The sequence below is a fragment of the Schistocerca nitens genome, chromosome 3 (assembly GCF_023898315.1).
Source record: "Schistocerca nitens isolate TAMUIC-IGC-003100 chromosome 3, iqSchNite1.1, whole genome shotgun sequence".
Taxonomy (NCBI): domain Eukaryota; kingdom Metazoa; phylum Arthropoda; class Insecta; order Orthoptera; family Acrididae; genus Schistocerca; species Schistocerca nitens.
In genome coordinates, this window is record NC_064616.1 from 289001334 (window position 1) to 289024725 (window position 23392).

A 23392-nucleotide genomic window follows, 5' to 3' on the forward strand; every position below is an offset into this window, starting at 1 on the left:
AAGCTCGAGATAAGCCATTAGTAAGCGGTGTAACCGCCAGACTGTAGAGGAGGAGGAGGAGGAGGAGATCAGTGTTTAACGTCCCGTCGACAACGGGGTCATTAGAGACGGAGCGCAAGCTCGGGTGAGGGAAGGATGGGGAAGGAAATCGGCCGTGTCCTTTCAAGGGAACCATCCCGGCATTTGCCTGAAGCGATTTAGGGAAATCACGGAAAACCTAAATCAGGATGGCCGGAGACGGGATTGAACCGTCGTCCTCCCGAATGCGAGTCCAGTGTGCTAACCACTGCACCACCTCGCTCGGTCCAGACTGTAGAATGTAAGCATAGAAACGTGAATGCATTGTGTTGTACAGGTGCGAATGTTAGTTTGTGGGATAGAGTTCCGAGTCTGTTGCACTTGGTCCGTCAATACAGGGGCGATTAATGCTGTTTCTGGATGGCGTTAGAGTTGTCGTACGATGATGTTTCATATGTGCTCGATTGGAGACAGATTTGGTAATCGGGCAGGCCAAGTTAACATGTTGACACTCCACAGCGCATGTGGGCGAGCGTTATCCTGTTCGAAAACTCCGCCTGGAATGCTCTTCATGAATGGCAACACAACAGGTCGAATCACCACATTGACGTACAAATTTGCTGTCAGGGTGTGTGGGATAAGCACGACAGTGCTCCTGCTGTCATATGAAATCGCGTTCCAGACGATAATTCCATGTGTAGGTCCAGTGTGCCCAGCATGCGGACAGGTTGGTTGCAGGTCCTCAACTGGCCTCCTTCTAACCAACATACGGCCATCACTGGCACCTAAGCAGACACAGCTTCCATCAGAAAATAGACCTACACGCTGCCCTCCAATGAGCTCTCGCTTGACACTACTGAAGTCCCAAATGGCGGTGGTTTCGTTTAGGGGAATGCACGCTACGGGGCGTCTGACTCGGAGCTATCCTAGAAGTAACAGTTTTGTAGCAGTTCTTTGTGTCACTGTGGTGCCAACTGATGCTCAGATGGCTGCAGCAGATGCTGTACGATTGGCCAGAGCCATACGCCGAACTCGATGGCCTTCCCTCTCGGCAGTGCCACGTGACCGTCCGGTGCCCGGTCTTATTGCGATTATATATTCTTGTGACCACCGCTGCCAGCAGTCATGTACAGTGGTTACATTCCTGCCAGGACTTTCTGCAATATAGCAGAAGGAACATCCAGCTTCGGGTGGCCCTATTACGCGACCTCGTTCATACTCATTGAGGTGTTAATAATGATGTCTTTGTCACCTTAAAGGCATTCTTGACTAACTTCAGCTCACCACTTCTAATCTCAAAGGTAACTAATGTTCAGGACAATTACATCGTGTGTCGGCCGGTGTGGTCGAGCGGTTCTAGACGCTACAGTCTGGAACCGCGAGACCGCTACGGCCGCAGGTTCGAATCCTGCCTCGGGCATGGATGTGTCTGGTGTCCTTAGGTTAGTTAGGTTTAAGTAGTTCTAAGTTCTAGGGGACTGATGGCCTCAGAAGTTAAGTCCCATAGTGCTCAGAGCCATTTGAACCATTACAGCGTGTATTTAACTCAAACCTGATTCACATCCTCATAGTGGCTCTACTAGCGCCACGGTTATGAGACTGGGGCGAAATGTGAATAGACATCATCTTTAAGATGTATAAAGCCGTCGATCAACTTTCACTTATCCTACACAACTCCTTCTTGGCGTTGCGATTTGTTTTCTTTTGCCGTCAGTGTACGTCCACCTTATTACATCCTTCCTATCTAATAGTCCCTCCATTGTCACTATTAACAGTTCCAACTCCGATACCTTCCATAACACTGCAGATGTGTCCCAAGGCTCCATCCTCTCTCCTCTTGTTTATCTCCCCTACACTGCCGATATGTTCAAATCAGCTCCGCCAGTACATCTACTTCACTATGATGATGACAGCACCTCCCAGCACTTTCCTCGCACTATACCTATCACTCTAGCATCCCAACGAAACTTCAATCGGTTTATCTCTTGGTGTAATCAATGACTCCTCAAGATGGACCCCCCCCCCAAACTCAGCCAATTATTATAGTATGAACAACCCTCAGCGTCCTCCACTGTGACATCGACCTCACCATTTATAGCAGCCCAATCCCATTACTAACATACTAAAATACCTCGAACTACCACTTCGTCTCCATCTAACATGGAAATCCCGTCAACCAACCATTCTAGAGGAAAGTACTATCTGGCTGACCTTGGCGCTTGCACCCCTCCACTATCCTCCACACCTACAAAATCTTGATCTGACCCACCTTCTCTTACGATAATGTTGCATGGATATCGGCTCCACCTAATTTCTACCACGAAATTAGAATTGTATTAATACCTTCAGCTGTTAACGGGCGTTGATATATATTAACGGGGACAGGTGAAAATGTGTGCCCCGACCGGGACTCGAACCCGGGATCTCCTGCTTACATGGCAGACGCTCTATCCATCTGACGCACCGAGGGCACAGAGGATTGCGCGACTGCAGGGAATATCTCGCGCAAGCCTCCCGCGAGACCCACATTCTCACCTTGCATATCCACACACTACATTCGTAGTGGCCCACCCCAACACACTCATTACTCGTGGAAGACATTCTTACCAAGTCCCGTAAGAGTTCATCCACAAAGATGAAGAAGGTCATGGTTGGTGTTGCCAGTATATACTTATATGGATACGGTGTCTATTCTTTCGGACATTTCATCAATGGTATCCATATAAGTAAATAATTTCTACCAGTCCCTCAAAATCCTTTAAATTTATTCACTCCACCTTGCATTCCACATTCGTTTACTTTCCCCCACATGGATCCTCCACCATTTCATCATATTCCCACACCTCATCACACTCATCGAACACCTCCACACATCCTACGCCGTACACAAACTGTATTCCAATAACTCCATTATTTCCACTCTTATCACCAATTCTGGTATGCTTCCGTGCCTTTCAAAACACATCCCACTGTCCATTCGCCTACACATACTCTAATCCTATCCCAACGCAAATTCAACAGACTCCCTCTACCAGACAAAGAAATCCGCACCGATATTCATCCAACCTAGCAACTATAATTCCCCACCTATCCCACTCCCCATCAAGGCACCCCTTTTCCATCCATACCCATCCCTTCTCCTCTCGATACGACGACCCACCAAATTCCTCTTCCCTTTCCATCCTCCCATTATCCAACCTAACAACTACCTACATTACCATAGATATCACCCAACAACCAATATCTTTCCACCCACATCCTTCCCCAGTGCAGAACGAATGTTACCGTCTACCCACAACGATTTTCCGTACTTTGGGACTTCAGATTTTTTCGTGAATGTATAGTGCTCCTTTTTGACGTAAAATGTTGTACTTTTAACGTGTTTTAAATATAATTTTTTTCCTCTTCTTTTACCTTTACCGGTTAATCCTCCTGTATTTCAGTTTTTAAGTAACGAAGAAAGATAACATTGTATTTTATGTAACTAGCAGCATTCATTATCTTACAGTTTTTTTTATTTTTTTTAAATTTTGCATTCGTAAATATTTTGGCTATATCTTTATTTATATTGTAATTCTCTTGAATGAAGAACGGTGTATTGTACTATTGATAGACCATCCCCACTCACACGGGCTGAGGGCGATGAAAGAACAATAAATAAAAAAAAAGTTTCACGACAGTCAGACTTAGCCCCCGACGACGATTATGGGGGCAGTAATCGAAAGTTTGGGATTTAATCCGAATTTGACACGGCAAGTAAATCGAGATCTTTTTATCCAATGACTCAACGGTGAAATGACTTCGTAGCCATATAAGAAACCAAATCTTTGAGCTTTGGCGATGAGACTGTAATTCTAGTCGAATCAAATCAGATGATGCTGAGGGAATTAGATCAGGAAATGAGATATAAGAAATAGCAAAAGAAATTTGGTTATTTCAACAGCAAAATAACTGACATTGGCTGAAGTACAAGCAATAGCAAGACGTGCATTGCTGCAAAGGATAAATTTGTTGACACTGAATATAAATTTAAATGTTAGGAAATTTTTGTGAAGGCATATATCTGGACTGTAACTCTTAGTAAAAAAATTGAAACGTGGACGGTAAGTAGTTCCGACGAGAAGAGAATAGATTCCTTTGAAATGTGACGCTACAAGAGAATGTTGAAGATTAGATGGCTAGATTGGATAACTTATGCGAAGGTGCTGATTCGAATTGGATAAAGAAGAAATTTATGGAACAATGTGACTACATGAGTGAATCGGCGGTTGGTAGAACAGATCCTGAGGTATCAAAGCATAGTCAATTTGTTAATGGAGGAAAATGTGGGGGATAAAAATTGTAGAGGGAGACCAAGGTTTTACTACAGTAAGCAGAAAAATGGTTCAAATGGCTCTGAGCACTATGGGACTCAACTGCTGAGGTCATAAGTCCCCTAGAACTTAGAACTACTTAAACCTAACTAACCTAAGGACAACACACACATCCATGCCCGAGGCAGGATTCGAACCTGCGACCGTAGCGGTCGCGCGGTTCCAGACTGTAGCGCCAGAACCGCTCGGCCACCAGCGGCCGGCACAGTAAGCAGACTAGAATGTATGTAGGCTGCAGTAATAGACACAGGATGAGAGCTGAATCAAACTAGTTTTAGGACTGAAGACCACAACAACAACAGGATTCTAACTTCCCATCTACGCTGTCCTGGAAAGTCTGTAAAGGTATTGATCCAGTACGAAGGAAGAAACAATACTTCTCTTTTTAGCTAACCAGTTGCTACGTTCACACATGCATCCTGAGTTCATGGTTCCTACCTACTCCACCCATATGACGGCCTTGTGCATCATTGACATTAGTGCCCTTTATTAAAGTGGCATTATTCACTTAGTTTTATTTGTATACTTGGTGTCTAAAAATTGCCATATTAGATCAAGTGGTCTAAATTTGGGCTACCATTTACTTTTCAAGATATAACTTAAGTTCTGTTGCAAATAAATTCAAAAACGTTGTAGGAAACACACGCTCATCAAAAAATGTGGTCATATAATGTAAAACATTTAAATCAATCGACAAATGAGCTCCGGCACATTCGTTGTGTTATAAGCATTTTGGAAGGCTGAAGTTTCTCCTTCAAAATTATTTTCGCGGAAAACTGGAAGAAAACCTGTATTAGCCATAGAATTGGAAAAAGAGATAGTGTCTTGCCTACTTCACATACAAGAGATATTTTATGGCTTCGCATTTGGTGATCAACATCGAATAGCTTACCAGTTAGTGTCAAAGAATGGTGTACAACATTCGGTTAAGAATGGATAGGCAGGAAGAGCTTGGGTGGTTCTATTTCTGAAACGTCATAAGAAGACTGTGTCATTACGTAACCCCTGTGGAACTTCTTTTTTATCTGCTGTAAGATTTAATAGAGAAAATGTTGAAATTTTCTTTAACTTATTGTAAGAGGCTTATGTGAAACACAATTTTCCGGCTGACAGGATCTACAGTATTATATTATTGGACGGAAGTAAAAGCGACAAGTCGCTGCCCTTACCTCTGCTGAGCGAGGTACAACAATTACAGCGATTGCCTGTATGAATTCTTCTGGATATTACGTCCCTTCTTTGGCCGTATTCCCTCGTAAGAACATGAACAACCAACTAATGAGAGCGACTCCTCAAAGGACAATCGGTGTTGCACATCCGTCAGGCTGGGTGCAGATAAACATATTCTGTAAATGGTTCAACCATTTTGCAGAAAAAGTGAAGCCCTCAAAGGAATTTCCAGTTTTACTAATCCTGGATGGGCATTTCACTCATGTGCATAATGTTGTTCTCATTGATAGTGCAAGGAGTAATCACTTGATTATTGTGTCACTTTCCCCACATTGCACACACAAACTGCAGCCTATAGGCAAAACTTTCAGTGACCTTTAAAAGTTTACTACAGTGAAGAGGTAAGGTAATATCGTCGCCATTAAAGTATAACACTAATCATTTAGGAAATGATGGAATTTTTGGAAAAGCTTATCTGAAAGTTCAAACAGGAGAAATTGCAGTCAATGGTGTCACAGTATCCTTTTAACAAAAATATATTTACTAAAGCTAACTATTTGAAGTCCACGAATGAAGCAGCGGAAAGCTGTAGCTCGTTGTCAACACCACAGGAAAACGACTAAGAACAATCTTCTCAAGAACTCGCATCCACTTCTGATCGTCCTACGCCGGGAACATCACACGTGTCAGCAGTCTCAGCCAAGCAGGTCTACATCATCGACTGTTGATCCCTACGAAGTTGCTCCTGCTCCTACGGCAAACATAGCGCAAAGAAGCAAAGGCCATAAAGCCGTAGGATCTCCTCTGATAACTAGAATTCCTTACGAAGGAATGTTACAGAAATCTGCTAGACCTAGTGAAGAAAAAACTTCTACCAGTCCTCCCAAAGGAAACAAAGACAGAGATACTGAACTTTGAAAAAGTGGGTGAAATCTCATTCAGAAATGTGAATGCTAAGAAAAATAAAAGAAAACAGAAACGGAAATGGATGAAAAGAGCAAGAAGATAGTTCATATGAGTCACAGACAACTGAATCGTCTGAGAATCCCACTATCAAACTTTCTCGTCGTACTCCTGAAATTACAAGGGCTTGCTGAAAAGTATTGCCTACAAATTTTTTATGTGAAAACTCTTAAAGCTTTTTAAATAAAACAAACTTTATTAACATTCTAACTCTTTCTTCTTAGTGTCTACTACATATTTGCAGCCCTCTGCCATTAGAGGACTCCGAATTACAGCGGTTAACATGACGGTGTGTGAAATATCTATGTCAATGAGTGAGAAACAGCGTACTGTAGTAGAATTTCGAATTCGAGGAGCTTTTTCACACATGGAGCTCTCTTTCCTTCAGCATGACTATGCCAGACCACGCGCTAGCGCTGCGACATCTGCAACAATCCAACCACTTGGATTCATTCAGTGTCATCGATCACGTCCATACTGTCACGACTTGGCCCCATCCGACTTTCATCTGTTTCTAGAACTTAAAGAACACCTTCGAGAACTTCACTTTGATAGTGACGATGTGGTGGAAGCAGAGACGACGTTGTGCGTTCGTCAGGTATTTGGTATGCATGTATTTTTGCACCAAACGACAGTGTGAAAGTCCACCAAATGCCTTCCGAAAATTAAGGAAGACGGCACCAACCTGGGCGCCGTTGTCTGTTGTCTACTGCATTCTGGATCTCATGGGCGGACAGAGCGGACCGTGTTTCACAAGATGTCTGTTAGCGGAATCCATGCTTCGTCGCATTGATAGAGGCACATTTTCTAGCAGAACTGGTGTGGTAAGCTCAACAACGGCAGGGTGATTTCATCCACTAGACTTGGGAGGTGTAACATAAGACACTTTTTTATATAAAAAAAGTCGCCACTGTCAGCCGAAAACTTGACAGACGTAACCAAGTATTTCATGTAAGAAATAGATTCTTGTGTTATGTTGGTAGGTTTTAGCAAAGAAATGAAGGTGATTTTTTCTACTGTGTATGAGGAATGTGTCCTGCAACTTCCACCGTACCTTTAGGTTTCATCCTGTATAACAAGCTACTAAAACAATAAAATAAAAACGTAATCCCATTGCAAGGTCTTTGTCACATGTAAGTATGGCGTTTCTACGTGTACATCTACATGTATACTCTCACAAACCGTTGTGAAGTGCGTACCGCAGGGTACGTCCTATTATACCGGTTGTAGCACCTTTTCCCATTCAATTCGCTTTTGGAGAGCGATAAGAATTATTGCTCAAACGTCTCTGTGCTCGTTGTATTTAGTCTAATCTTGTCTTCGTGATCCCCATGACAGTGATATGTAGGGGGTTGTGCTATATTCCCCGATTCTTCACCTCAACCTCGTTCTACACACTTTCTGAGCAGGTTCTCACGGGACAGTTTGTGTATATCTATTGGCGTCTGCCGGTTCAGTTCTTTCAACAGCTCTGTGACACTCTCTCATAGGTCAAACAAACCTGGGCCCATTGGTGCTACCCTTCTTAGTACACTTTCAACACCTGTTTGGTAAGGGTCCCAAATACTTTAGCAATACTTTAGGATGGTTGCACGAGTGTTTTGCATGCAGTCTCCTCTGTAGACTGATTGTATTTCCTTTGTATTCTACCGGCGAACCGTAGTTTTCCATTTATTTTATCTAAGACTGAGCCTAAGCGATCATTCTGTTTCATATCCCCACAAACTGTTACACCCAGGTACTTGTCTGAGTTGAACGATTCCGGCTGTGACTTATTGATGTTATAGTGATAGCTACGTTATTTTTTTTCGTTTTGTGAAGTGGACAATTTTACATTCCTGAGTATTTAAAGCAAGTTGACAAGCTTCGCACCACTTTGAAATCTTATCAAGATCTAACTGAATATCTGTGCAGCTTCTTTCGGACAGTACTTCATTATAGATTACTGTATCATAAGCGAAAATTCTGAGGTTACTCTTAATATTGTCCGCAAGGTCTTTAACATACAACATGAACAGTAAAGTTCCCAGCACACTCCTGTGCGGCACACCCAAAGCTACTTGTACATCTATCGATTGCTCTGTCCATGAGAATTAACTGTGTTTTCCCTACCAAAAATTTCTGAATCGAAGCGCAAATTTCCCTTGATACGCCATACGATCGTAAGTTGGAAAAAAGCGTATATATTTTACTAAGTCAAATGCTACTCGGAAATCGAGAAATACTGCAGCTACCTGACTGCCTTGAATCGGTATGTCATGTGAGAAAAATTGCAAGATGGGTTTCACATGATCAGTGTTTCCGGAATCTATGCTGCTTGGCATTCTGCTTCAGACACCTCATTAATTCTGAACTCGGCATATATTCCAAGTTTGTACATCAAATAGTTATCAAGGATATTGGATGGTGGCTCTGTGAATCACTTTTACCACCCTTCTTGTTGAAGTATGTGAAGCGTGCTTTCTTCCAATTACTGGGTATGGATTTTTGGTCGAGGAATCTACGGTATATCATGGTTAAAAAAGTGGCTAACTCAGAGTATAGAATCTGATAGGGATACCGTGGGGTCCTGAAGCTTTGTTCAAATTTAACGATTTCAGGTGTTACGTCTGTAGAGAGGGAGGCTTTTTATACTCAGCCTGTTTAGAATCTGCTGTCCAATTAGCGGGTGTCTTAAAAAATGGCGCTCTTCGAGTAACTCTCCTAATAGGATACTGGCAATGGCGTCTGAAACACTCCGTGAGTTACTGAGTTTAGACAGCTGCAATCCCATTAACTTCCTCGGGAAACCAGAAAAAAATGGTTCAAATGGCTCTGAGCACTATGGGACTTAACATCTATGGTCATCAGTCCCCTAGAACTTAGAACTACTTAAACCTAACTAACCTAAGGACATCACACAACACCCAGTCATCACGAGGCAGAGAAAACCCCTGACCCCGCCGGGAATCGAACCCGGGAACGCTGGCGTGGGAAGCGAGAACGCTACCGCACGACCACGAGCTGCGGACGGGAAACCAGAGAGCAGTGCTTAAGACAAATAATTATTCACGGTATTTTAAGAACGTCGTTGCAATTACAGGAAAATTCGTATTTTGTCACCGAATGCGTTACGTTTTATTGAAATAAAACATCATCAGTGGTCAGTAATGAAAGATTTGGCTTGCTTTCTAGACTTAAAAGCAAGTCGTAACAAAAGATGTAGATTTTACTTGCAGTATTTTATGCCTGATTGTCACTCACATCACGAAAGGGCGTCTACTTCCACGTTTTTGTGTTATTCCATTGTTTGGTTCCGTTGATTCTGACCTAATCTCACGTTACTTTGCACAACTATGCATTTTTATGTGCAACACAACGGAATGAAGCACCACGACTGGTTGTATTTTTCTGGCTGAACATGTCTCCTGTGTTTTGTGTATTACTACCAACTTTACCAATAGGTTTTCTTTCATCTGAAATTTTATCTTCCTCTGCCGTTCGTCACACGCATGTTATGTCGTTTCATTATGTTACTACATATTTATTTAATATTTAAGAGAAATAAAGGAATATTGATGTAGTTGCAGAATTAAATAGTGAGTAGGTGGGAGTGAGTGATGGAGAGAACATGTGGGGGAGGGGGGGGGGGGGTTGCGAAGGTAACTGATCAGTGAATGCAAAGTATGAAATGGAGGATGAGTTAAAGGAAAAGAAGTGAGGAGCAAAAACAAAGACATTTTAAGAACGCATACAAAAACATAGAGCATATAAGTATTTTCAGACGGAGAGAAAAAGAGACTGGTGCAAAAAAAGAAACATCCTCAGACACCCAACATGAGACGCCAGCCAAAAATCCGTAAGACAAACATTTCTGTCCACCCTTCGTAATTTCAGAGCAGCATCCATATACCTGCCAGCAAAATAAATGCAGTCACAACTCACCGAATACAACAAACTTGAAAATCATAGAGCAATAACAAATACCACATAGATAACAGAAAACGTAAGAGTTATAAAAGCCCCATGTACATTAACAGTGCTCTCCTCTGATGCAGAAATCATGTACAATTGCATCCCCGTAAATGAAACTATAAAACTGATTGAACCAGCTACCTTATGAACGTATAGATAATACAACAAAATTGTTACAGTTAATAACACGACAAAACTATTTTCAATTCAGTCAGGAGCGCTACATACGTGTAGAAGGTTTACTATGGGTTCACCCATTTCATGAACACCAACCAACATCTCCATGCATCATATAGAAAAATTAATATTTGAAGATGCAATAACAAAGAAAAGCTACAATATCATCTGCTGGCTCAGCTACATGCATGAGATAATATGTATGGTAGATGAACCTCCAAACCAAACGCAATTATCCAAAGACGTACAATGAAGGGCCAAAGAAACTGGTGTAGGCATGCGTATTCAAATGCATAGATATGTAAACAGGCAGAATACGGCGCGGCGATCGACAACGCCTATGTAAGACAACAAGCGTCTGGCGCAGTTAGATTGGTTACTACTGCTGCAATGGCAGATTATCAAGATTTAAGCGAGTTTGAACGTGGTGTTATAGTCTGCGCACGAGCGATGGGACACAGCACCTCCGAGGTAGCGATGAAGTGGGGATTTTCCCGTACGTCCATTTGACGAGTGTACTGTGAGTATTAGGAATCCGGTAAAACGTCAAATCTCCGACATCGCTGCGGCCGGAACTCAGGTGATTCATGTGAAACTGTAATGACGGCCAAACGACGAGGATTAACAGGCTTCCAACGCGGAATGTCAGTTGGAGCTAGACGCATAGGACATTCCATTTTGGAAATCGTTACTGAATTCAATATTCCGAGAACCACAGTGTCGAGAGTACGCCTAGAATACTATATTTCGGCATTACGTCTCACCACCGAGAACGCAGTGGCCGACTACATTGACATAACGAACGAGAGGAGCGGCGTTCGCGTAGAATTGTCAGTGCTAACAGATTACTCTCTGTCCAGGAGAACTAACTGTGTCTTCACCGCATGAAATAACCGCAGAGATCAATGTGGGATGTCCGACGAACGTTAGGACAGTACGGCGAAATTTGGCGTCAATGGGCTACGGCAGCAGACAACCGAACGAGAGGAGCGGCGTTCGCGTAGAATTGTCAGTGTTAACAGATTACTCTCTGTCCAAGAGACACGACACGAGTGGCTTTGCTAACAGCACGACATGGCCAGCAGCGTCTCTCCTGGGCTCGTGACCATAGCGATTGGACCCTAGACGAGAGAACAACCGTGGCGTAGTTAGACGACTCCCGATCTCCCGATTTCAGTTGATAAGAGCTGATGGTAGGGTTAAAAGCCGGCCGGTGTGGCCGAGCGGTTCTAGGCGCTACAGTCTGGAGCTGCGCGACCGCTACGGTCGCAGATTCGAATCCTGTCTCGGGCATGGATGTGTGTGATGTCCTTAGGTTAGTTAGGTTTAAGTAGTTCTAAGTTCTAGGGGACTGATGACCTCAGCAGTTAAGTCCCATTGTGCTCAGAGCCATTTGAACCATTTTTAGGGTTAAAATGTGGAGCAGACCTCACGAAGCTATGGACGCAAGTTGACAACAAGGCACTGTTCAAGCTGGTCGTGGCTTCATAATGGTGTGAGTTGTGTTTAAGTGGAATGGACTGGTTTCTCTGGTTATGTTCGGCTACTTGGGGACCATTTAGAGCCATTCATGGACTTCATGTCCCACACAACGATGGAATTTTTAAGGATGATAATGCGTCACGTAACCCGGATACAGTTCTTTGTTCGCGATTGGTTTAAAGAACATTCTGCACAATACGAGCGAATACTTTGGCCAACCAGATCGCCCAACATGAATCTCATGGAATATTCATGGGACATAATCGAGAGTTCAGTTTGTGCATAAAATCCTGCCCTGGCAACACATTCTCAGTTTTGGGCGGCTATGGAGCCAGCACGCCTTAATATTTCTGCAGAGGACTTCCAACGAGTTGTTGAGTCCATGCCACGTCGGGTTGCTGAACTATGTCGGGAAAAAAGATTTTGGACACGATATTAGGAGGTATCCCATAACATTTGTCACCTCAGTGTAAGGTGTTTCAGTGATTGTAAATGTTACCACGTCAGTGGCAATTGAGATTTAAAGAAATAAGTATGGTACGACACCTTTTGCCTGTCAGACGGCGAATGGGTAACTCACCTACTGATCTCCAGCCCCGACAGCATAGGCTTACGTTTAATACCTACTTGCAGGGGCTGGTCATCTAGTAGACGACATAATTAATGAAAAGCGACAGAGTGAAGCTGCAGTAAGTGAAGGCATTGTAAAAAGTTATATATAAAAGTATATTGAAAACCAAATGAAACATAATTTGAGGTAGCCCTGTCATACTATTACACTTGCGTTCTTGCAATTACAAACGATTTGGCGAGCTGCCTTCCTGCTGTGGACCAGTTCTTACACATCAAAAAGACATCAGAATGTTCCATACAACAATTAAATCGAAACCCAGCAGCCGCGCGGGATTAGCCGAGAGGTCTGAGGCGCTGCAGTCATGGACTCTGCGGCTGATCCCGGCGGAGGTTCGAGTCCTCCCTCGGGCATGAGTGTTTGTCCTTAGGATAATTTAGGCTAAGTAGTGTGTAAGCTTAGGGACTGATGACACACATTTGAACATTTTTTGAAACCCAGCACCTAGAGAGAGGACGAGAAATAATTTCTAAATGCTGTACTTCGGAAATAAGAAATGCAAGCCACGGGAATCGACATACGCTAACAGAGACAACCATTTCTCTTTATTACTGTTGGCGGACTCGCAGTGCCGCATGCGAGCGCCGCATTCGGTGTAACTGGACGATAGCAGCTACGGTAGTCGTACAGGTTCCTGACCGCCTACAAGATTACTCAACCACTTTCTCTTGCATACATGTAGCTGCTTCCAAGATGATGCAGACACTACCGTGTTCTAAGATGGCGGTAAAATTGTAATGGGTAATTTGGAGTTCTATTTAATGTTGTTGTGGTGTGTAAGTGTTGTAAATGTAGCAGCAAGAATAACAGTATTATTTGACAGAAATTAATACACTCTGATAATTCTTATTTATGTGCTGCTGTTCTCTACCATAACGAGTTACAATAATTCCATACTTGACATTAAAATGTATGCACCAAATAACTAATATATCACACCACCACCTCTACCCATAACAACACAGGTGTCGTAAATATTTCTACTTAAAGTCACTGATGAATTAGTTTTGGAAAAATTAATCTTACGAACCAGCCATAAAATTATTTCATTACGTAAAGTCCAAGATTGTTCTACTGAATGTTATTTTCACTTCTACAATAGAAAAATAATAAATTCCTGTGGGTTCTTGTCCGCGGAGTTCAAATATTGTAATATCGATCGAAAGAATTAGTGTCTGAGTATTACTGCAGTTTAAAATTGCCGCTCCATACGCTCACGCAATGGCGGCAAACAAAGCACAGTCTGGAATGCTGCGGACACAAAACTTAACACATTCATAGTTGGTTATTTAGTTACAAATAAAAGTCCGTACACTAGAATTCCATTTTGTAAATTTTACGTTATATTTTTCCTTTGACCACTTATGACTATCTTTTACAATATTTAAAGGAACAGACCTCAGCTTATCTTCGATCTCATCCGCTTCATACAACATAGATAAGAAGAACATAAGAAGGAAGAATTCCACAGACAATACAAAGCCAATACACTCTTTTAGTGGTATTACCTTTTGTTATGTGGTAATTTATTGTAGAAAACTGGTTATAAAATAATAAAACGTATTGTTGTTATTTCACAATGTAATAATAATTCTCAGTCAAAAGCCATTTCTGAAAAAAACATTGGTTAATTGATAAGTCTCGAACACTGTCCCATACACTGACGACACGAAATATTCGCGTCGACATCACAAATTCCACTTTGATTGCTGACAGAGAAACATCCTACATCTTCAGACGACCGCAGTTTGGTGAGTAGTCCTCGATCCAATATTGCAGTTATTAATTTCTCCTCATATATTGCTTTGTTGGCCCATTTCCCCAGCTCTTCTTTTTTTAAAAAAAAAAGCTTATTCTAGTTGCATCATATTCATCCCTTGCATCTTTGAAATTGCACGATCACAGATATTCTCGTTTCTGACTTTGGTGTTATGATTCCAGCTGAAAAACAAAACTGAGTAGTATTTTTTTGTTTTTTGTTTTTCAGTGGCCTACAACAAGGGGCGATTGGACGCAAATTGCAAAGGAATTTCAGGACAGATTACGGAGTATAAATTGCAGCGGAGCAGTGGATGGAAAACATACGCGTATTGTACCTTCACCTCCTTCAGGAGCCCGATACAACAACTACAAAAACTTGTACATTGTTTAGGTGAGTAACATGTACACTGTTTTTGTTCTACTGATTTCTGCTGATTTCTGACAAGTTTCCAGCAAATATTATGAGCAGAGATACAAACCACTTGAACAGAGTGTTTTGCACTAAACTTGTTTTTTAACGTTGAAATTACATTTTACGCAATGGACAATACTAAGTGCAATAAATAATTGAACAACGCAATATTACAATATTTCAGGTTACATATTTATGATTATTAAGTTTGTAAGGTCTTGACATTGACTGACAAACTGTTGAACTTAGCACTCTTGTTTTATGTTCGTCACCAAACAGTTTTTAACACAGTAAATTACACTTTATGCAATGGACAATATTAAACACAATCATCAGAATACGCAATGTTACAATATTACGGTTATATGGTTATAAAGCCATAGTTTGTGATATAGGACATTGGTTGAGAACTGTCTAACTCAGCACTAGTCACTGATGCTACGTAGCAAACATGTTTTACATTGTAAATTACAGTTTAAGCAGTGGCCAACATTAAGCACAGTAGATGATTAAAATATACAATTCTATATTGCAATATAGCTTGTTTACAAGTCATGTTGTTATAATATGTTTTAAGTTTGTGACGTAAACAAAGTTAAGGAATGTGAAATTATACTGTGTTTTAATTTCGTGTATCAGTATGTGTAATTATGACAGACTGTGTGTATGTGGCGCGTTGACTGCATCACGTGAAGGTTAAAAGTGGGGATGTGCTCAGCTGTAACTGATAATTTGGAACCAGCTCTGGATTTTGAGTTAAATGTCTCAAAAAATGGTTCAAATGGCTCTAAGCACTATGGGAGTTAACATGGGAGGTCATCAGTCCCCTAGACTTTGAACTACTTAAACCTAACTAACCTAAGGACATCACACACATCCATGCCCGAGGCAGGATTCGAACCTGCGACCGTAGCAGCAGCGTTGTTCCGAACTGAAGCGCCTAGAAGCGCTCGGTAACAGCGGCCGGCTAGCTAAATATCTGTTTACCTCAAGTGCATCTAACAGACTTAGTGTTATGCGTCTGCTGGCTATATGTAGCACTTCTGTGTGGACTTGGTATCTGTGTCCACCCTTCAGCACATGTTCGGCAAAGGTGGAGTCCGCCTTACGTGATCTCCAGCTGCGTTCGTGTTCTATCACCCTAGTTACTAAGGCCCTTTCTGTTTGACCAATATACAATATTTTGCAGTCACTGCAAGTGATTTTATAAACCCCACTGTTACTTAATAAATCTGTTTTGTCCTTGCTGTTGAATAAGATATGAGCGTCAGTGCCTCTTACACAAAAATAATTTCTGTAATTGCAGCATATGAGAGTTTTGGTGAATTTGTCGGACAGCTTTCCTAAATAGGGGATAGTACATCCATTGGTTTTAGATATGATTCTTGCTGCACAGGAGGCACGCACACAAGGCAACATTTTTGTTCTTTGTTTCCTTGTAGAAATTAACTCAGGATATAGCCATTGTTAGATGCAATACATTTAATGGTATCTAATTCTGTTTGAAAATTCTGTTTTGACATTGGTATGGATGTAAAATGATGCACCATGGAATGCAAGGCAGCATTTTTGTGTGTTATTGGGTTTTTGTGAACTCGAGGGCACTACCGTGTCTGTTGTGAGTTTTGGAACTATATTTATTGATAGTAATATCTACGTTGAAGTCTAAGAAGTTAATGGATTTTTCACCAATCTCCATGGTGAACTATAGGGTTTTGAGTCGTAAGTTTTGATGTTCAAGGAATGTGTTCAATTGTCTTTTGGTAGCAGTCCTCAGACACAGTAAATCATCTACGTATCTATACCAACATGTGATATTATTAGCTAAAGGTTCTTTGTGAAGGAAATGTTTATGGAAATGGTCCATGAAGATTTTTGCTAAAAGAGGACTAAGGGGATACCCCATTGCCAAGCCATATAACTGTTTCTATGCAGTACCTTCAAACTGAAAGTAATTTTGTTGTAAATTTATCTGGGTAGCCAGTTTTCTGTCTTCTACTCAAATATGGTTGACACCTGCTCTGTATAGTAGTTCTGTCAAAACGTCGAGGCATTCTTTGGCTGGTATGCTTGAAAATAAGTTGCTAATATCAAAAGACACTAGTTTAGCACCGTTTAGGATTGGGAGGTCTTTAATTTCGTTAACGAGGTCTACTGAATTTACAATTCCAACTTAGATATAAATTTCTTCTTGGTTTTGATACAGAAATGTAATTCTTTGCTAATTTGGTAGTCTGATGCGGTGTGGGTTGGCACAAGAAGTGGTAAAGTTTGGTCTTCCTTGTGTAGAAAAGGAAGTCCACAGCATTGAGGCGCTACTGGGTTCATGTTGATCAAATACTTAGCTTCATATTCAGGTATTATGCTTCAGCAGGTCTTCGTTAAGTTTTTAATTTCTTCGTCTAAGGTGAGGATAATCATGGTAGGAATTTAGTCTGAGCAGGTGTTTCACTTTCGAAACATAACCACTTCACCTCCTATCATTTTTTAATGTCTATTGTAAATTCGAATTACGAGTTAGCATTGGTTGATATAGGAGAAAATGGACGAATTACTAATTCAGCCCACAGATTTTTATAGCAAATTAAGAAAAAGGGAAGTGTATTTGTCCCGAAACTCATAGACAGTAAAAAATTTGAATTTTGTTCTCCTTATAGATGAAGCTTTTCGGTTGACTAAAAAATTCGTCCTCTCAACGGGAACTCGCTCATGACAAAAGATTTTTTAATTACAGGTTGTTTCGTGCTCGAAATGTAGTAAATATGCTTTTGGCATTACTTTTTCACGCTTCGAATGTTAAATACAGCCATTAATATAAAATCACAGATAATATGTTACGCTGTTTTACTATCTGTGTTTTGCACAATTTTCTACGGAAAAACAACCATGGCCATCTGTCACCATCAGCTGTGGATATAGAAGACACCGAAAGCTTCTCAGTGCGTAAAGCAGACTGGCGACAAACTATAGAATTACATAGTTTGTAATATATGTTATTTAGAAATGCAAACAAAAGAACTAAAGAGAATAGAAAGTCGAACAAAAAATACTTTGTTTCAGAAGGGGAAAGTGCGTTGGCAGGAGGAAATGTCGAGATAAGGAAGAGCCTAAAACTTTCTAGTTAAGTGTTGGTTAATTAAGGACTATAACCTCCAAATGTAATTTTTTGCTTTCTTTTGTTAACTTAGTATCAACTACTTTTGATTCTCTGTCGTTACATCTCGTGAAAAATAAAACGCTTTAACAGTAACCTGTTCATTTCCCTCTATATGTTGCTGCTCATCAACTGCAGAAACCTCTTCTCGACTAGTACTGTCGTTATCGTGATGCTCTTCATTCACAGCACACTCATCAGTGTCACCTACATTTTTTCAGTCTTGTCCATTCCTATTTGGTACACATGACGACAGAAACTCCTGGTCCATAATTAATGTCGGAAGGCCATAAAACCACAAGTTTGGCACATAAATTTCATCACTATTTCCACCAGATCGTTTGCTGGTGAAAACGATTTTCATTTCCTTTGATAATGGACTACGCAAAATCTGAAACTTTTTGGTCGCGAAATCTATCTACATTATGAAAAATTTGTTGACAAAACATCACTAGTTTATTCTATACTTCCTTTTTTACTTGCGGTGCTATTAGTTCCAGTGCACCTCCTGTCCTTGTGATGTCGGCGCCTAAAGTGACCTGTCGGGAGGAGAACACCACCTGATAATTTGTCAACAAAGTTGTTTCAGCACCAGAAACAGAATTTAGCTGGTCAGCCCTTCCGCAATGCCAACTTACCACAAATCTTATCTGCTAGCCTTATTTATAGTTCTGCTTACTGTGCTGCCATTCATTTGACAACTTCTGATAAAAATTGCTCAAGTCCTCCCTCTGTTAACTCCATCCTTGGCTCCATAACTGAAAACAATTCAGCGTGTTCAGGACATTACTCTTCCCCCGCCTTTTTCGCTCAGCGACTCGGGTGTAGTTTTTCACTCATCTATTTCGTTACCAATGACATTCAACTGTTCAGCAATTCCTTGAACTTTCTCGTCTACTGAACTTCATTTTGACTCCAAATTTCCCATACTTCCTCATTTTCCGAAAGCACCTTGTCCAGGACCTCCCCCTGTTTCTTAATCTCAAAAACCTCAGCATCTATATTGAAGCTCCAAAGAAACTGGTATAGGCATGCGTATTCAAAAACAGAGATATGTAAACAGCTAGAAGACGGCGCTGCTGTCGGCAACGCCTGTATAAAACGAAAAGTGCCTGGCGCAGTTGTTAGCTCGGTTACTACCGCTACAATGGCAGGTCTATCAAGATTTAGGTGAGTTTGAACGCGGTGTTATAGTCGGGGCACGAGCGGTGGGACACTGCACCTCCGAGGTAGTAATGAAGTGAGGATTTTACCGTACCACCATTTCATGAGTGTACCGTGAATATCAGGAATACGGTAAAACATCAAATCTCCGACATCGCTGAGGTCGGAAAAAGATCCTGCAAGAACAGTACCAACGACGACTTAAGACATCTGGGTATCGTGACAGAAGTGCAACACTTCTGCAAATTACTGCAGATTTCAATGCTGGGCCATCAACAAGTATCAGCGTGCGAACCATTCAACGAAACGCCATCAATATGGGTTTTCAGAGCCGAAGGCCCACTCGTGTACCCTTGATGACTGCGCTACACATAGCTTCACGCGTCACCTGGGCCCGTCAACATTGACATTGAACTGTTGACGAATGGAAACATGTTGCCTGGTCGGAGTCTCGTTTTAAATTGTATCAAGCGGATGGACGTGTACGGATATGGAGACAACCTGCATGTCAGCAGGGGACTGTTCAAGCTCGTGGGGGTTCTGTAATGGTGTGAGACGTGTGCAGTTGGAGTTATATGGGGCCCCTGATACGTCTAGATGCGACTCTGACAGGTGACATGTACGTAAGCATCTTGTCTAATCACCTGCATCCATTCATCTCTATTGTGCATTCCAATGGACTTGGTCAATTCCAACAAGACAATATGACACCCCACACGTCCAAAATTGCTACAGAGTGGCTCCAGCAACACTCTTCTGTGTTTAAACACTTCTGCTGGCCACAAAACTCCCCAAACATGAACATTATTGACCATATCTGGGATACCTTGCAACGCTCTGTTCACAAGAGATCTCCACAGCCCGTACTATTACGGATTTATGGAGAGCGTATAGAACTCATGATGTCAATTCCCTCCAGCACTACTTCAGACATTAGTCGAGTCCATGCCACATCGTGTTGCAGCACATCTGCGTGCTCGCAGGGGTCCTCCACGGTATTAGACAGGTGTACCAATTTCTTTGGCTCTTCAGTGTAGACAGAAATTGCACTTATCACTGTGCCCGATGGGCTTTAACGAATGAGTTTTTAACAGCTTTAATAGCTCTTGACTGGTAATCGAAATTGGTATTTTGTTCCGAACTTGATTTCTTACTTTGCTTTGATCTTAATTTTGCACTCCGGGAACCTACTTTGAATCTAATGATGTCTGTAACTCAGCATTTTGTGCTGCCATGGCAGCCAGCAACTGACCCAACAAAGCTTGCTGCGGCGGTGGTGTTGTCGATAATTTCGGTGGTCCTGAGGGCACCGTCGGTGCTCGGTGTCGCCGACAGAGATAGCAGGAACAGCGTCCTGGCCACCTGGGACCTCCGCTCCTCCACACAGACCATTAACTTTTCACAGGTAGCATATCGACCTCCACGATAGTGTCGTCGTCTGTGTAGGCTGTGAGAGGAGGATGAGACAACCCGCCACGTGGGATATCCGGGACGGCGTCCGTTGAAAGACACACTTTCTGCCCTACTTTACCACCTCTCCATCATGGTTGGGTGTTTGCGGATAGTTACTACATAAAACATAACTCTCCCTAGGACCCAAGGTTACTCAGAAAATACGGGCATCACCTACAGTGCGGCTAGCGGGAAATGGATTGTACTTCCGTCACGATTACTCGCTCGTTCAGACACGACAAACAAAGAATTTGACTTACGTTAAACGGAGCGGACAGCTCGTGAAAACCGCCCTGTCAGGGCAACACCGACTCAAAGGAAGACCTCGGCGCTGGTTGGTGACGTCACGTCAGCTAGGCACGGCGAGTGCCAGGTCTGTTCCAGGCCGAAACGCCTGGGCGTGCTTATCACTATAAATCTCTTATTTTTGGACAAAATGTTTGGTATTGTTTTGGATTCTGCAGTTTTATTTAGATGAAAGATTTTCTTACTGTCGTAAAGCTACAAATGAAGATCATAGTTATGTATTACTGAATCCTATCGAAACAAACGTAGATCAATATGAGAAGATGCTTTGCTCCATTGCAAGCTTCGGAAATTTTACATTTAAGTAACTATATTTACTTGATCCATTTTATCGAAACTTACCGCAACCCCCTTACAATTAACTCGTTTCTATTATTTATTTATTTATTTTCGTTTGACATCGTCACTGGAAATGTGAACTAATTTACATGTGTAAACGTCCAACTCTTGCCAGTCATTAGATTACAGTAGTTTTCAACGAAAGGAATTCTAAACAGGAAACAAAATAGCTTCATACATCGAAAATACTGCAGAGCTTAAACTTTTTTAAACATGCACATTAGAAAAGATAAATATTCCCCTCTTGCAACTGAAAGGAGAAACTTTATAAGGTAAAAAAATTTTATTTGATAAAACAAGTATCTCTCTTTTGCCTCTTCTTCTGTCCCCCGCCCCCTCCCCCAACGTGCACAATCGCAAGATATTTCATTAACATTCAGTGCTCCTCACCCCATAGTCAACTAAGAAACCTAAAGAAGAGCATCAATATGTTCACAGTTTCTTGTAAAAGCAACCCAGTACAAACGTAACTTCCTCAGCTTTACAAATAAGGTAAAGAAGCACGAATTCTGTTGCTGCTGGACCATGAAGTTGTTTTTGTATGTCAATCCTGAGAACAGGTGGAAATTTAAATTCAGAAGTACACTAATTGTTAAGAAGTGTAATGAACTGCACAATTAATTGATTGCAGAAATCTGTCAGAACAACGTGTGTTGGTCAACTACCGCCAATAGTTTCACATTTTCCTGTGTCAGAGAAGGAGACACCACCATTAAGAGTATGCCTGCAACAGACCTGGCGTTCGCCGTGCCTAGCTGACGTGACGTCACCAACAAGGGCCGAGGCCTTCCTTTTAGTCGGTGTTGGTCAGGGTCGCCACGTTCTGTTGCGACAGGGGTTTTTATCACTGCGTCCTAGAGGAGTGTTCCAGTAATCGTAGCTGTGGTCATGTCAGTGGCAACTGACATTTAAGAAAATGAAGAATAGCCTAACATCTTTTCCTTATCACATGGCAAGAGACTCACTCATCAGCCTATCTTTTGTCTCTTAATCAAGCGGGCATTCATATTCGTCATATATTTGGTGAGCTTCGACGTCATTCAATGATATAATTATAAGGGCGATCAAAAACTTTCCGTTCGAAGGCCTTACAGTCCAGAATAGGTATGCCTATCAGATAAAATCACCTTGAGCATTGAGGCAGTCATCCCAAAGACGCACCAGGTTGAAGATAAAAATTTAGTACAATTGTCTTGCTGCGTGAAGAATCCCATAACCGCCCGCTGCACATCTTCATCTGACAGGAATCATCGACCCTTCAAGGCATTTTTAAGGAACTGAAGGAGTGATAATATATGAAGACAGTAACTGTTCTCGAAAGAACAGAATACTGTTGATGACCGTGCAGCTTTTCCCTGGAATAAATGATGACTAACTGAAACCCTCAGCTGCCGGCAGGTACTGTTGATATACCTCGATGTGGACAGCTGAAAATGTGTGCCCCGACCGGGACTCGAACCCGGGATCTCCTGCTTACATGGCAGACCCTCTATCCAGCTGAGCCACGGGAAGCGTGCAAGGGATAAGTCCCTGCAGTCGCGCTATTCATCTGTGTCCTCAGTGGCTCAGATGGACAGCGCGTCTGTCGGCAGCTGAGGGTTTCAGTTAGTTATCATTTATTGGAGTGATAATAGCTTAGGGACAAATCGAAACCACAGGAGGGGTGCTTCAGCGTCCCCCACTCGATTTGGCGTCACTTCTCCTTTATAACATTGGCGATATGGGGATGTGCCTTGTCATGAAACCTTGACGCACAGCATTCCACAACGGCCGTTTTCGACAGACGTACTGCCTCACACACATACACACATTCTTGATTATCCGATGGATGTCTACCGATGTTTGTGTATCGACAGCCAAGAAAGGAGTAACAGGATGTTCATCTTGTTTGGGCACATTTGATACCTACGTCGCCACAGTTCACGTTTCGCCGCAAGGGATTAGCCGAGCAGTTTAAGGGGCTGCAGTCATAGACTGTGCGGCTGGTCCCGGCGGAGGTTCGAGTCCTCCCTCGGGCATGGGTGTGTGTGTTTGTC

General features: G+C 42.1%; 1 non-coding gene across 1 annotated transcript; it reads right to left on the bottom strand.

The window, feature by feature from the left end:
- Positions 1 to 228: 228 nt before the first annotated feature.
- On the bottom strand, positions 229 to 301 carry Trnaa-cgc (transfer RNA alanine (anticodon CGC)). The gene has a single exon. It is a non-coding gene; the product is annotated as a tRNA-Ala (tRNA).
- Positions 302 to 23392: the final 23091 nt, after the last annotated feature.